Source organism: Acomys minous (assembly GCF_964271855.1).
Source record: "Acomys minous genome assembly, chromosome: 6".
Lineage (NCBI taxonomy): Eukaryota > Metazoa > Chordata > Mammalia > Rodentia > Muridae > Acomys > Acomys minous.
Window position 1 is genome coordinate 92543864 of NC_140487.1, and position 14712 is coordinate 92558575.

A 14712-nucleotide genomic window follows, 5' to 3' on the forward strand; every position below is an offset into this window, starting at 1 on the left:
TAGGACATCTGAAAAGCAGAAAGCCTTCCGGCTTGATAGAGAAGATGATTTCTCACCTGAGAGAGGTAAAGATACCTTAGTTATTAATTTAACTTAATTTAATTTCTGAGGCGAAGTCTCACCAGATACTTGAGCACGGTCGGGATCATGCTGTGTCACCCAGGCCTTGAACACGAGATCTTTCTGCTTCAGCCTCTGGAATGTGGTGATTACAGATGTGTGCTGCCACGCTCGACTGAGAGATCGCAGTAATAACGGCAACGGCAATAGGGGAAACTTGAATTTGAAGTAATCCTTGTGCACGCAGATAATAACTGCATACTTCTTGTACTTTCTTTAAAACGAAACAAAACTTGCAAAGATGTGAAGCTCAGCTTGGAAACTGCACAATCACCTCAGCTGGAAGCTGCACGGCCAAAGGAACAGATTTTCCTAACTAAATTTAGCACATCTCACTTCTTCCTGCTTTATAGAGAAGAGTGGTTATCAGTCTATCTCTGGCCGCACACCAACAGTGACAGCAGAGGTCAGACCCGTAGGCCTCCACTAGGTCAGGAGGGACCTGTGGAGGAGGGAACACAGGCACATGAAGTGTCTAAAAATACAAATGGGAAAAAAGCATCCACACACCCAGATGCCTGACCTGGTAAGCCTGACGTGACCAGCGCTTGGTAGAACAGGTACTGGGCACCCTAGAGGAGCAGTGGCTTGGGGGGTAGAGGAGGTGGGCATAGCCAGGAAGAGATGGCATTGGGAAGTGGTAGCCCCTTTTCCCATCTGGATACTCATGTCTTCCCCTCCTTTGAAATCTCCAAGGCTGAAATCTTGGCTCCGGGATAACCAGAGTCTATGGTGCGGAAGGGCAAACCTACAACTTGGTCCACACGGCAGCTGAGAACTTCTCTCTTCCATCTTGAGCCAGTTCTTCCACCTTCTTCCCTACACCCCAGTGATCCAGGTCTAATATTCCTATAAGATTCCCATCTTTTCCATCCCAAGTCCCTGAGCTTGGCTGTGCATCCTTAGTCAACTGGAGGCCCTCTCCTCAGATTCCTCACCCATAAAACAAATCTAATAGTCCAAAAGCCTTATGAGCATAAAATGAAATGCATGCTATCACCTGACTTTGCATGCGTTCAAAATATACACAGTCACCTTAAGCAAGTTTTTAATTTTCTTCTTTTTGCTCAAGACAAAATGTCCCCAAAAAGCCAGATAGAGTGGCGCATGCCTTTAATCACAGCATGCCAGGAGGCAGAGGCAGGTGGATTTCTCTAAGATTAATTCCAGTCTGGTCTACATAGAAAGTTTCAGGCTAACCAGGAAACACAATAAAACCCTGTCTCAAAAAAATATGATTTTCAGGGGGGAAAAGTATTTTCATGCAGGAACAATTATTTTTGCTTATAGCCCCAGTACTCAGGAGGCAGAATTGTAGCTTAGACAGCAAAACATGACCCCAACTTTTTAAAAAAGTTTCTGAGTACTATACATGTTCTTAAAAATTAGGGACTCCAGGTTTAGCTTAATGGTAAGTTGTTTGCTTAGCATGTGAAAGACCTGAGGTCAACTTCCAGCACTATAGAAAAACAAAAGCATAACACTATACTAGTACTCCAAAGGCAGAGGCAGGAGGATCTCTCTGAGTACGAAGCTAGCCTGGTCTACATATCAAGTTCCAGGCCAGCCAGAACTACGCAACAAGGCTGTCTCTAAACAAACAAACAAACAAACATAAATAAATAAATAAATAAATAAATAAATACACAATTATTTAATAGACAAAAAAGCAAAAATGTAGAGGGGGAAAAGGTTGAGAAAAAAATTAATATTTAAAATTGTAAGGGGCATTTTCTATATTGCTATTTCTTAGATTCTCTTAGTTAAGACTCTGTATAGCCCAGGTAACCTTGAACTCATGTCGCTCCTGGCTCAGCCTCCCAAGTGGCGGAACTACAGGTATGAACCGCCATGCCTAGCTGAAAGCCCCTTTTCTAAATGTTATTGTCCTCATTAGTTATATGACATTATCTCCATCTTACTCATGTAGGAGCTATTGCTCAACAACTCTTAACCAACCTGGTGGCCCTGTCACTCAAACCCTCCTTCTGCCAAGCTCCGTGACTTGGAAACAAACATGCTTTTGTATGAATCTTCCTGATGTTGACCTTGTCCCATTGTTATTGCTCCCCAGTGCTGGGAATCAACCCGTCAGGCAAGCACTCTACCTCGGAACTGCAGCCCTGGTCCCTTCCACTCAACGTTTACTTGTCCAACAGTTATCAAGTCTGTTGGACTGGGACCACATCTCGATGTAAGCATAAGGAAACCTCAGCTATCCAGAACCCTTGCTTAATGCATTATTCCAGAAACCTGGGCTTCTGGACTGCAATATAATTGATCTTTTTTTTTTTTTTTTTTACTTGTCTGCTACAGGCTGGAAACATAAGCCAGGGCTTGAGCACTTGCCTGTCAAGCCCAAGGCCCCTGGACTTGGCCCTTAGCTCCTCAAGAGAAAAGAATGAGCTTTCTGTCTGGCCCACAGAAATTGTTCTATAAAACTATGAAACTGGGTGTGGCGCTATGGCTCAGCGGCTAAGAGCATTTGCTGTTCTAGCAGAAGCCCTGGGTTTGATCCCAGCACCCACAAGGCAACTCATAAACCACTCATTAGCTCTAGTTCCAGGGGAGTTAGCACCCTCTGCAGGCCTCCGTGGGCACCCGACATCCACGTGATACACAGACATCCATGCAGGGCAAACACTCGTATGCATAAAACCTTAAAATCTAATTTAAAAAAAAATAAATTAAATATAAATATAAAACTCTTAGTGGGGGAAATCGATGGCTCAGTGGTTAAGAGCACATACTGCTCTTGTAGGGGACCTGAGTTACATCCTACCACTCAGGTCAGATAGCTCACAACTGCCTGTAACTCCAGCTCCTGGGGGACCCAGGAAATGGGGGGACAGGTGTTCAGTGCTCTGGCTTCTGAAGACACCTGCATTCATACCCAAACGCAGAGAGTAGGTAAGGGAGAGAGGGGCATAAACATGAATAATTAAGTTTTTTTTTTCCAATATGGGGTTTCTCTGTGTAACAGCCCTGGCTGGCCTAGAATCACTTTGTAGACCAGGCTGGCCTTGAACTCACAGCGATCCCACCTGCTTCTGCCTCCCCAGGATTAAAGGCATGTGCCACCACGCCCAGCTTTATATAATTTTTTTTAATGAGACCCTTTCCCTAGGTTCTTACTCAAGACATATAGAAAGTAGCAAGTAATTTAAGCATTTAGTGCTGAGGGCAGTCAGCTCTCCTCCCAGCCCAGCCTGGGCTGGGTCTATCTCACCACATGCCATCTTTCTCCTGTCTCCATTTCCTCAATAATAATAGAAACCAAAAGTCCCACTTGCTGCACGTGACCACATGTGTGCTTCCAGACAAGCGTGAGCTCACACCATTACTCCAGCTCCTGGCAGGTGCATATTCTCACTCTTTACACAAGGAGAGGAAGACACCCACCTAGAGGCTGAATGATGCACCCCAAGCTACAGCACAGGCTGCCCAGGGAGGGAGCATCTGAAGCAGGCGGCCTGCCCATGGTAGAACCAGAGGCTTCCGGCTGCTCTCATGCTGAGCCTAGGATCTAAACGCAAAGAGGAGTCTAAGCAGCCTGGATGCCTCCCCAGCTCCAGAGTGACAAACACACATTACCCACAGCTCCCCGGGGCCTGCTCCAGGCTGTGGACAGTACCTCTGAGACCTGTTTTTTTTGTTCCCAGTTTCCAGCTGTGGCCACCACCATCTGCAAAACTGGAAATCCAAGCCCTGCAACCCTGCCAGTTTTGAACTTTGTACCTTTAGTTGGATTTTTTTCTTTCTTTCTTTTTCTTTTCCCTTTTTCTTTTTTTTTTTTTTTTTTTTTTTTTTTTTTTTTTTTTTTTTTTTTTTTTTGGCTCTACTTAAGTGGAAAAAGTATCATTTTTAGGAGCCGTGTGTGTGTGTGTGTGTGTGTGTGTGTGTGTGTGTGTGTGTGTGTGTGTTTCCCTGGCCATAGGAATAAAATGACATCCTTGGCCTTCCCCCAACTCCCAGTTGTATAACCCCAGAAAAGACAAGGAGACAAGCAAGGAGCTGGACAGAAACACAAGGAGGTGACCACAGCCTCTTGCTCACCCGCCCCCATCGCACCACAGGCCACACAGCAGCAGCGTTTCCTCTGCGGCCCAATCCCTTTCCTTCCCTTCCCTTTTGCAAAGAATGACTGTTGTGGCCTCCCTGCCGACCTGGAAAAATGTAGCATTCCTGCCCACCTTCCAGCCTCATCGCCCGCCCACAGTGCCCTGGCAGAAGCCCCTTTTTCCAGACAAATCAGGCTCCTCGTTGATCTCAGCACATGGTTCATGCTTTCCTACCTCTGTGCCTCAGCCCACATGTCTTCCAGGAGCGCCCTCCCTCCTCTTCCTGCACCCAAACCTACCACCCTACAAAGGCCTCACTGAAGGTAAGCACCTGCCTGAGAACTGACTGTGCAGTGCCAGGTGCTGAGACGCACAGTAACCAGGAAGCCAGTGAGGGCCCAAAGCAGGAACAGAAAAGGGATTATAAGCCACAAATAATGACAGCCCTGACATACACTTCTGCTCAGATGTGCACCCTACTGTCTCCTCCCAGCTGGGGCACCACCATAGTCACCAAGACCAGTGCTTGCTCAAAACTTGTTCAGCAGTCCTTGTCCCTCCCTTCTGCTACCGCCCTCACTTAGAGACAGTAAAAGGCTTCAAAGCCTCCAGCCATACCTACTTCCTCCTCTAAGGAAGCTTCCCGAACCATAGCCTTCGAAACACAGCCTCACTAGGTCGAAGGGCCTCTCCAACAGTAGCCCTTTGTCAAATCTCATTGACCTACTCCAGTGGCCTTGCAGCCTAAGGGGTCTTTGACCTGCAACCTGCCTTCCTCCTGGCCCAGTGTGACACAGTGCAGCAAGCCGCAGAAATACCTCAGTACTGTGGTGAGTGGACAGGGCAGTGAAAGCTACAGCATGCCCCAGGTGAGCCAGAAAGGCCCTGCTGATCACTGGACACATCTCCACATTGTGCTAAGCAATGTCATTCCTATGGTCAGGGGAAGATGGTTTTTCACTTTTCTGCTTGGTTCAAAATTATTCTCTTGGGTAGCTTTTGACTGTCTTTTTAGAACTTTGAGTGAGGGCTGCAGCAGGGAGATGCAGCTCCATCCAGCAAAAATTCTTACCTGGCCTAAGATGAAGCTCAGTAGGACAGTCTTTATTTAGCAAGGGCAGGGCTCTGGGTGCCATCCCCAGCATCCCAAAAAGCAATGATTGATTGATTGGTTGATTGATTGATTAATTAATTAATTAAAATGATCTCTCCATTTACTGTCTGGGAATTGAGATAATGAATACTTTTCATTAATGACTCTATATTTAAAATAATTTGAGGGCTGAGAACACGGATCAGTAGGCAAGAACAGTTGCTAAGATAACATAAGGACCTGAATTTGGATCCACAACACCTATATTAAAAGCTGAACATGACCATGGCCACCTAGAGGACAGAGACAGAAGGATCACTTCATCTTGCTGGCAGAAAAAATAATGGCAAGTTCCAGTTTCAGTGAAAGGCTCTGTCTCAAGGGACTAAGACAGAAAATGGTAAAGCAAGGCACCCAGCATCCTCCTCGGCCTCCACAGAGGAGCACACACCATCACCATCACCATCATCATCATCATCATCACCACCACCACCACCACCATCACTATCATCATAGTAGTAGTAGTAGTAGTAGTAGTAGCAGCAGCAGCAGCAGCTGTTGTTATTGTTGTTGTAATGCATGGGCTGGGAAGGTGGCTCAGTCGTAAGTGTGTTTGCCATACATCATGTGTATCTGGATTCAGATCCTCAGCACCCATGCAGAAAGCCAGGTCTGAGTCATGCCCCTATAACCCCAGCACTGGTCAAATGGAGCTAGGAATATCCTGGGACTACTGGTCAGCCAATTTAGCCAAACTGGTAAACTCCAGACCAATAAAGACTTTGTCTCAAAATAAATAAATAAATAAATAAATAAATAAATAAATAAATAAAGTGGAGACCAATAGAAGATGACACCAGGCATGTACCCTTGCCTTCCATGTGCACATACACATGTACACAACAAACACATACAACGCACACACAAGATAATAATAATTTGAAATCACACACACATACACACACACACACACACTCACTAACACACACAAGCCCCAGTGGGAGAAAGGGCCAAGTGGGAGGAAGGCAGTGTTCTTTATGGGGGACATGTAGGAGATAAAGGCTAAATGAAGCTCTCTAGTTCTGACAAGTAGAGTGTTGTGAAAAGACAATGATAATCAAGGGTGAGATTTAATCCTTCTCAGATTTTTTTTGACAAACATTTTTACTTTCATAGAGTATTAGCTCCCCAAAGCAGATCAGTCCTCTGCCTGTTTCCAAAAGGATGCTGTGGACAGGGGAGAAGTACCAAGGGCTTTGCTATCGTCAAGTGGTGGCACCATCCGTGAGCTGGAGTATGATTTGGCTCTCTAGCACTGCAAGACTCTTCTATGAAGTCCCCATGTGAAGACCTTAAGGAAATGGCGGAGTGGTGTGTCCTTGCCTACGTGGCCAGTTACTTTCAAAGCCACGTATTGATGGATGCAGAGCTTCACCTGGCCCCACGTCAAAAGGGCAGGCGTCTTGGTTCGAGGATTCACCATCCTCTGTAGACCTGTGCTTGGAACGACCTCACCCAGTTCTTATAAGCAGGGAAGGCTTGATACTCATCCACCAGAGCTGCGGCCACACGGAAACGTCTCCACAATGAAGGGACTTCTGTGTCTCCCGGCCAAGCACATATAAGATACTACGGCTCCAGGAAAGACTTCACATGGGTAAACTCAAAACCCAAAGACTAACCATTGGAACGCACGACTGCTCCTGAGAGCATCAAGAAAGGAGTCCTTGTGGAAGATGGAAAGTTGCAGAGAGGATCATAAATGTCATTATTGCCATTTTCACAATTATTGTTGTGAGCAGAAGGAACAGAGATTGTAGAAAACATGGCTTTCTTTAAAGCACCCTCCTCCCCCAAGTCTGAGCAGGAAACACTGAACACAGACCCAGCAATAAAAGCAATGTATTAGTGAGCTTTCCATTACTGTAAGAAATACCTGAGATGATTAACTTACAAAGAAAACAACTTTTTTTTTTTTTTTTGGCTTGTGGTACCAGAAGTCCCCGTCCATGGTCCATTGGCTGTGTTTGTTGGTTTAGGCAGTAATTCTCCATACATGTTTTTAAAGGGGCATCTGTCCAATATGCACCCACAGGTCTAGCCCTTCTGAGTAAAACAAACCCTTCACTGGCACAGTTCAGAGGTCATCAGGATCCCATTGCAGCGGAACACCAAACCCTGCCTTACAAAATTAAATGGCTCTCAGGAAAGTGGAGGATACATTAACAAAATCCCAACGATGGGTATCTAAGCGATGGGTAGAGACGTCATTGTACTACTTGGAAATGTTCCTGTGAAATTAATTCCACCAGACAACGGCACAATCAAAGTCTCCAACACCCACGAGGCAGAGTCAGGGAGACTGTGAGTTCGAGGCCAGCCTAGGTAGCAACCATATCTTTTCTCAAACATCAAGTGGCTGGAGAGATGACTTAGCAGTTAAGAGCAAGCACAGCTCTTACCTAGGATTGGAATTTGGTCCCCAGCTCCCACTAGGACCGCTCACAACTACTTGTAATTCCAGTTCCAGGGAATCTGATACCCTCTTCTGGCATCTGCAGACAATGCACTCATGAACACACACACACACACACACATACACACACACACACACACACACACACACACTTAATGCTTAGAACAATTAAAATGTTCTTTTAAAGCTTAAAACAAACAAACAAACAAAAACAAGACCTAGGGATGCTAGCGCTTGCCTAGCATTCACAAAGCCCTAAATTTGATGCCCGGCACTGAAAAACAACCATAACACTAACGGCTTTGAAGGAGTCCAGAGCTGCGGTTCCGGCTGTTAAGCTTCTGAGGGTTGGGTGATCATGGAGTGGACAAAAGTGGATTTAGAGATCTTTGGAGTGTATGCAAAATAAAGATTCCTGTGTGTGGAGAAGACCAAGGGTTAAGAGTAGGAAGGGAAGGTGAGTGAAGCAGAGCCCGCCCAGCAGGAGGATTGTGAGCTTGTGTAGGAGCTGGGCCAGCTGCGGGTGCAGAGGTGTGCGCCACTCTCTCGGCATCTATCTTTTTTTCTTCTATAACTCAAAGGCTGCCCTATAGGCTTGCTGTGGACTGTCAGTAAATAACCAATGAGCACTCGGCACGTAGTAGGTGCTCAAGAAATCTGGGGTATTTTATAAATATCTGCACTTTAAAAAAAAAATAGATAGGCCCCGGAAATTCCTTTCTTTACAAAAGAATTCACCATGGGGTCCCTTTAAGCCCTTAGCCTTGTGAGTGCATTTGAAATGGAATTGTTTGCAGAAATCCATTTACACATGACTTTTCAAAACCACGGCCAAGGCTCTAATGAAGGCAGGCGGATGGAGCTCCCGGGGCACGCTCTCTCAGCCTCAGATCCTGTCCAGCAGGATTCCCTGAAAAGACTGGAGACTAAAAACATCTTCTCTGAAAAACCCACAAAGACCCAACTGGTTGCCCTCTGGGAAGTCTTTTTTTTTTTCCATGCGTATTTGGAAGGCGTGTGGTGTTTCCAGCTATGGGCCCAAGATTATGAGGACAATAGCAGTAGCAATAGGCTAAGGACATTAGCTAACATTTATTGAGGCTTTCCTATGTGAGAGGCACCGTGCTAATTCCCATGCATTATCCCACACAAGATGAGAGAGGCTAATATCTGTAGCATTGCAACGTGCGCTTGTAGATGAAAAAAAAAAGTTCCCATAATTCCTCACAAAGAAAAAAAAATCTCACAGGCTATTATCTCTGTTGTTGTTTCTCAGATAGGGAAACAGAGGCAGAGAGTGCTTAAGTCATTTGCCCAAATTTTCCCATCTGAGTTATTTTGAACAAGTCCAGCTCTGAAACCCACCCTGTTACAGACTACTGCTCTCTGTCCGTGATCTCACCCCGCCAGCGGTGCATTCAGCAGAGGCAGGACTGCCAGGCAGAGGGTCCCTATGGGAGGCACTGGCCCTCCCTCTGCCCCCTCCCCATCTCACTTAGCCCTCCACAAGCTGTTGTCAATTGCACTGAAGTATTTACAGCAACCAGCGACCGCTGACACCTCTGTCCACGTGGGCTATAATTTGATGCTCAAGTTGTTAAGCAGCTGCTTTCTAGCAGCCGCTCTTCATACATGAGTGTCTCCCCCAAGAGCCAGGCTGCCAGTCTCTCCACTGCTCCGCACGCCTGCACACCTCTCCTACTAGCCCTGGGTGTGTACACATACGTGCACTCACCAAACGCATCATCATTTACAGACTCCGTGTGCATGCACACACACACACACACACACACACTTACACACACAGGGGTCTGCACAAAAACACACACACACATACACATTCGTGCACACATACAAGTGCAGACTCCATCATAAAACCATCACAGTCCTCTCTTAAAGACATACCTGTTAATACACACCATGTGCACCACAAATTACTGACCTCACCCCATTCCCACAGCTTGTGTCACCCACTCACAACGCCACAGAGAGTATGGCTGGGGGGATTCTGTATTTGAAAGTGATGACGGCTAGTAATGCCAGCTCAGATACAGTCACAGGAAATATATTCTCTTCCATGTAGTAACTCATCAGAAAATTACTCATATCTTCAACTCTTTATTAGGGAAAGCATGTAAAAATCCAACCTGCTTTGTCATGACTTGTATTAAGGCAGCTGTCACTCACATGTGCTTGCATCCATTTGCTTGCAGGTTGGTGTGTCTACCTAAACCCCTGGGTGGTAGAGACCAAGTGGGCATATCCGTCTTCGTGTAGCTGAACACAGCAGTGGCAGACCCAGCACATTAGCTCTGTTGTAGAACATCTCCTCACCAAGTTTACAGAATAAAGCCTCCTTCCACCTAGCCCCCAGAGCAAACACATCCCCGTGTCCCAGGAGCCTTGCTCCCACACCATCTTCGCTGATGGAGCAACGGGAAGATGAGAGCGGGGGCAGAGGCCAAGTGAAGAGAATGAAGTGGGCAAAGCCATCAGTGAAGGGAAGAAACTGCCCCCTATGCACCCAGAAGGCGATGGAGTCAGGGATATTTCACCAACACGGAAGCAGCCCAGAGCACTGGAGACTAAGCCACTAAGGGTCAGAGGAGAGTGCAGCTTCCCTGGCCCATGAAGGCCCGGAACAGCCTTAGACCACTTTCAGAGGGGTGGGGAGGCACTCAGGTGGCTCCGGAGGGTTGGATAACAGAGTGATCCTGAGCCAAGATAGACCCCCCCCCTCCTTCCTTTGGAGGCTTGGACAGTCTGTCACACACAAGGAGTTTCCCACTAGCCCTAGAGCTAGGCCTGAAAGATAAACTGGGCAACAAAAGAGAGCAGACAGAAGCTCTGAGTTAGACGGGTGAAAACACGTCCAGGAGACCCAGGGCTGCAACAGGGGTGAAGAATGGAAACTAGCCAGAAGATTGTGAGGCAGACCTGAGCTACATAGTGTGAGTCTGCCTAAAAAAAAGAAAGACTGAAACTCTCCTAGAACCCAGGCCGAGTTTTGGAGGGTGGTCACCCTCCATATCAAACCACCAAAACCCTGCCAAAGGAGCCTGGTGGTGACCTTGGGGCAGCAAGAAGCTGCTGGGAGAGAGAACAGGCAGATACACCTGGGAAGGGACACCACAACTGTGATGCAGAGACCTAGTTTAAGTCCCTGTGGAAACATAACACTGCTCCTGGTGATGGTGCAACCCTACGACAGCCATGGGGTTTTCACCAAGTCTTATCAGGAAAACCATGGCTCAGACGCATCTCACGGCATCGCGAGCACAAGGGTTGGAAAGCTCTCTCTAGCGATGTGTGTGTGCCTCCACATTGACCCAGACTGCCAGGAGGAGATGATCTGAGCCGTGAGGAAATGGCTCAGTTACATTTTACCGTTGTCACTCTTCGTGTGTGCTCTGTGGCCTACCTCTTTCCACACAGGCCCTGTTGGCTGGTAGGGCAGGATTACCAGCCTGCATGTGGGTGCTGAGAGAAGGAAAACAGAACTAAACAAGAGGACAAGAGACCCCCAGGGCAAGAAAGCCGTCCATTCAGACTTTCAGTACAACACTTACTCCCTGCATACCAACTACATGCCAAGCACTGTTTGATTTAAGCCGTGGCGTCCATAAGTGAACACAGGTTACCCTGAATAGAGAGATCAGCCCATTTGAGTTTATTCCTCTGCCTTCCACACATGATCATGAGGGCTCTTTCCTGACCCCGTGGTTTCCGTTCCACAGAACAGCATTTCCCTGGGAATCTAGCAAAGAGAAAGAGCTGTAAGTAGGAAATGAGTCAATCGACTGGACGGGTCTCCATCTGGTGGTCTCTGGCCAGCCAGAAGCCAGGGCTGTCCTGAGTGGGCTGCCTGCATGGAGTGGACCTTGCAGCTGGATGCAGTAATGAGAACAGGACGAGGAGCACTGCCGTCCAGAAGCCATTCAGCGCAGGTGATGTCAAACATCTCTGTCTCCCCCTGGACTCACTGTACACAGTATACAGGCCTGTCCATCTCCCTCTGTACACTCTCTATGGTATGGGTACAACGTTCACTGAGTAGCAGACAAGCAAGACACAGCCTCCTAAATACTTAGACACTGAATGGAACAAAAGACTCAAAGAGACTATGGCAGTCAAGGCTATGCAGTCACCAAGCCCCATTCCCAACCTCACCCAGATACACAGTCAGACTCCATACAGGCAGGTGGAGCCATAGGACTGGGTTTTGGCCAAGGAATATGGTCACATGTTATAATTGTCACCTCTAGACACCGGCATGGCCCTTTAACAAATAAGTCTTCTAGAATCTTCTATTCCCTCTGTCTTTTCCCCTTACTGAGTTTAGAGAACCTGGAGCTGGGATTCCCTAATCCCCAAGAGACCCATGGATAAAATCTGTTGGGTTTGGGTTTCACAGGTGTGTGTGTGTGTGTGTGTGTGTGTGTGTGTGTGTGTGTGTGTGTGTTTGTATTCACAGCTCTGTAAACCTGGCCATAAAAACAAATTTATCTTTACTTCAAGAAACATCTAAACCAAAATACAGCATTTTATTCAATAATGGATGTAACAGAGCCTGTCGGTATTTTTCTGTACCTACAGCTGTGCTTCCTGTGGAAAATTAAAACAAGTTTTTGCAGCAATGTCAAATTTCTTCTGTTGACCACTTTGAAAGTATACTATAACATCACTGCCATGTTGCATGTCATGAGCCCCATTTGTTTCTTGTTTTTCTCTTTTAAGACAGAGTCTTGTTGCGTTGTACAAGCTAGTCTACAATTAGACTCCGTCTTCCTAGTAGAAGTGTAGGCATTATAACATCCTACACTGCTTCATTACTTCCACACCACAAGCTATCTTACCGTATATCTTACTATATAGCAATTTTAAAAAATATTTTAATATTTGAATCTCAGTAGACTTTGTTATTTTGTAGGCCTGTAAATTTGATTTTTTTTTTTTGCATTTAAAAACTTTTATTATTAGAGTGGCGGGGGAGGGGGGGGAAGGTCTATGGACTTCACTAGTCTTCCCAAGGAGGTTCCATGGTATTTAAATTTAAATAGCAATCCGTTAGGGAAGGATCAAGAACTTTGATGGGGGCCTCTGAACCCCTGAATGGTTGTATGCCCATTACCGCCACCATCGATGATTCAGTATTGGACTATGGACAGATAAAAGAATAATAATCTTCATTTGTTCAAAGACAGAAAAATTGAGGACCTCTTACAATTCAGAGGGAGCCCATGTGACTAACAGAAAACAAGCAGGCGGGCCTCTCAGCCTTGCCTTGGGCTCGCTCATCTCTCCTGAATGCCCTCCCTCATTGAGAGCTTCTTTTTCAAACCCAGCCTTTTACTGTCCAACATCTCCCCAGACTAAGGTCTAATTCAAATGCTACTTCCTCTGGGATGTCTCTTGGTCCTCTCCTCTCAGAAGATTATTGTCTCAGAGTTGGACCCCCGAAGCTATCAACATCAGACTGAGCTTTCTGGGGGAACATTAGATAAATCTCCTTCCTCTGACCCAGCCAGACCTCTGCTGTGAGCCTGTATCTGAGATGCCTAGTCACAGCAAGGTCAATAACTCTTTGCTGCATGGCAGGTGGGGGTAATCAAGGAGCCGTATGACTAAGCTCCTTTCCCCAGCAGGCTATTCCAAGTCCACAAAGTAAATTATGATCCATGTGGAAAAACATATCCGTGATTTCCCACAGTGGAGTCCTGACTTCCCTTAACAATCCATAAGTTTTAAATAGCACTTTTATAATATATTATTGTTAGACTCATACTGTGTTTAATATATGTTAAACTGCATCACAGGTGTGTGTGTGTGTGTGTGTGTGTGTGTGTGTGTGTGAGTGTGTGTGTGTAGATTAGAAACACATAGACCCTGGTACCATCTAAAGTTCAGGTGTCCACATTTCTGGACAACACAAACTCGCAAGACTTTTGAGGCAATGCGACAAAGAGGCTTTGAGGAAGAGAGGAATGCAACAGGTCTCCGACAGTATACCGCCAGGAGTAAGGGGAACTGCTGTTGCTTCAGCAATCAGGAGCCAGGCAAGGACTAGAAACAACGATGGGTCCTCTCCAACCCTTGTGGGTGACCCCTGACCTTGCTGGGTGAGAACCTGGGGCAGTCTCTTTCTCCCACATCTCACCCTTGAAGTTACATTCTCTGCCCGTTGCTTCCTCCTTCTTCCACCTTGCCTTACCCACACGCAGCCCTTGGAGCCACAGCCCTTGACCTGGAATGCTGGAGACACTTGCCCCAGCAGCTGGTGTGTGATGGTGTCGAGGAGACAGATCTCTGACCTCCTTTAGATTGTAATGGGCCAGACCAAGCTCTTTCTGTTTAGAAGATGGAGAAGCTTTAAGTGTGAACAAAGCTCACCGTGCAACTCTGGCTGCATAGCGCTGTTCCAGCTTCCTCACCATGCCATGCCAAGGACCAAAGGTCATTGTTTCTCAATAATTACGTTTTTGAATTAAAAAAAAAAAAAAACAACCTCACAATGCAGTACACTTTTGGAAACCTTGCACCATGTGCTAGGAACAGAGAGATATAAAAATTCAACTACCACTCTCGGGTGCTTCCAACAGGGTAAGAGTGGTGAATAGAAAACAACATGCCAAAGTTAGTTCATGAAAGCACTAAAAGGGATGTGGCTCAACGATAGAGTACCATCCAGCATTTGCAAGGCCCTCAGTGCTATCCCCAGGCACAAATAATACACTAGAAATGAGAAAGATGGGGGGAGGGGAGAGGAGTAATGCAGAAAGAAAAGAAGAACAATTAGATTGATAACTCTAGAGTCACTGGCTAGTGGCCTCATTGAAAGATACACCCCTAGGCTTAGAGAATCATTCTTATAATCAATAGTTATTTATTTTTGCCAAAGGAGTCTCACCACTCCTACAGCTAGGCTGGTTTCCACACTCTGCCCACGAAAGGCAGGCTACCCC

At 46.4% G+C, this 14712-nt stretch overlaps 1 long non-coding RNA gene across 1 annotated transcript in view; it reads right to left on the reverse strand.

The window, feature by feature from the left end:
- Window positions 1–300: 300 nt before the first annotated feature.
- Window positions 301–14712, reverse strand: part of LOC311599294 — a 33453-nt gene continuing 19041 nt past the window's right edge. Inside the window, exon 3 of the long non-coding RNA XR_014779858.1 lies at window positions 301–406. This is a non-coding gene — a long non-coding RNA (uncharacterized lncRNA). The remainder of the gene's footprint in view (window positions 407–14712) is intronic.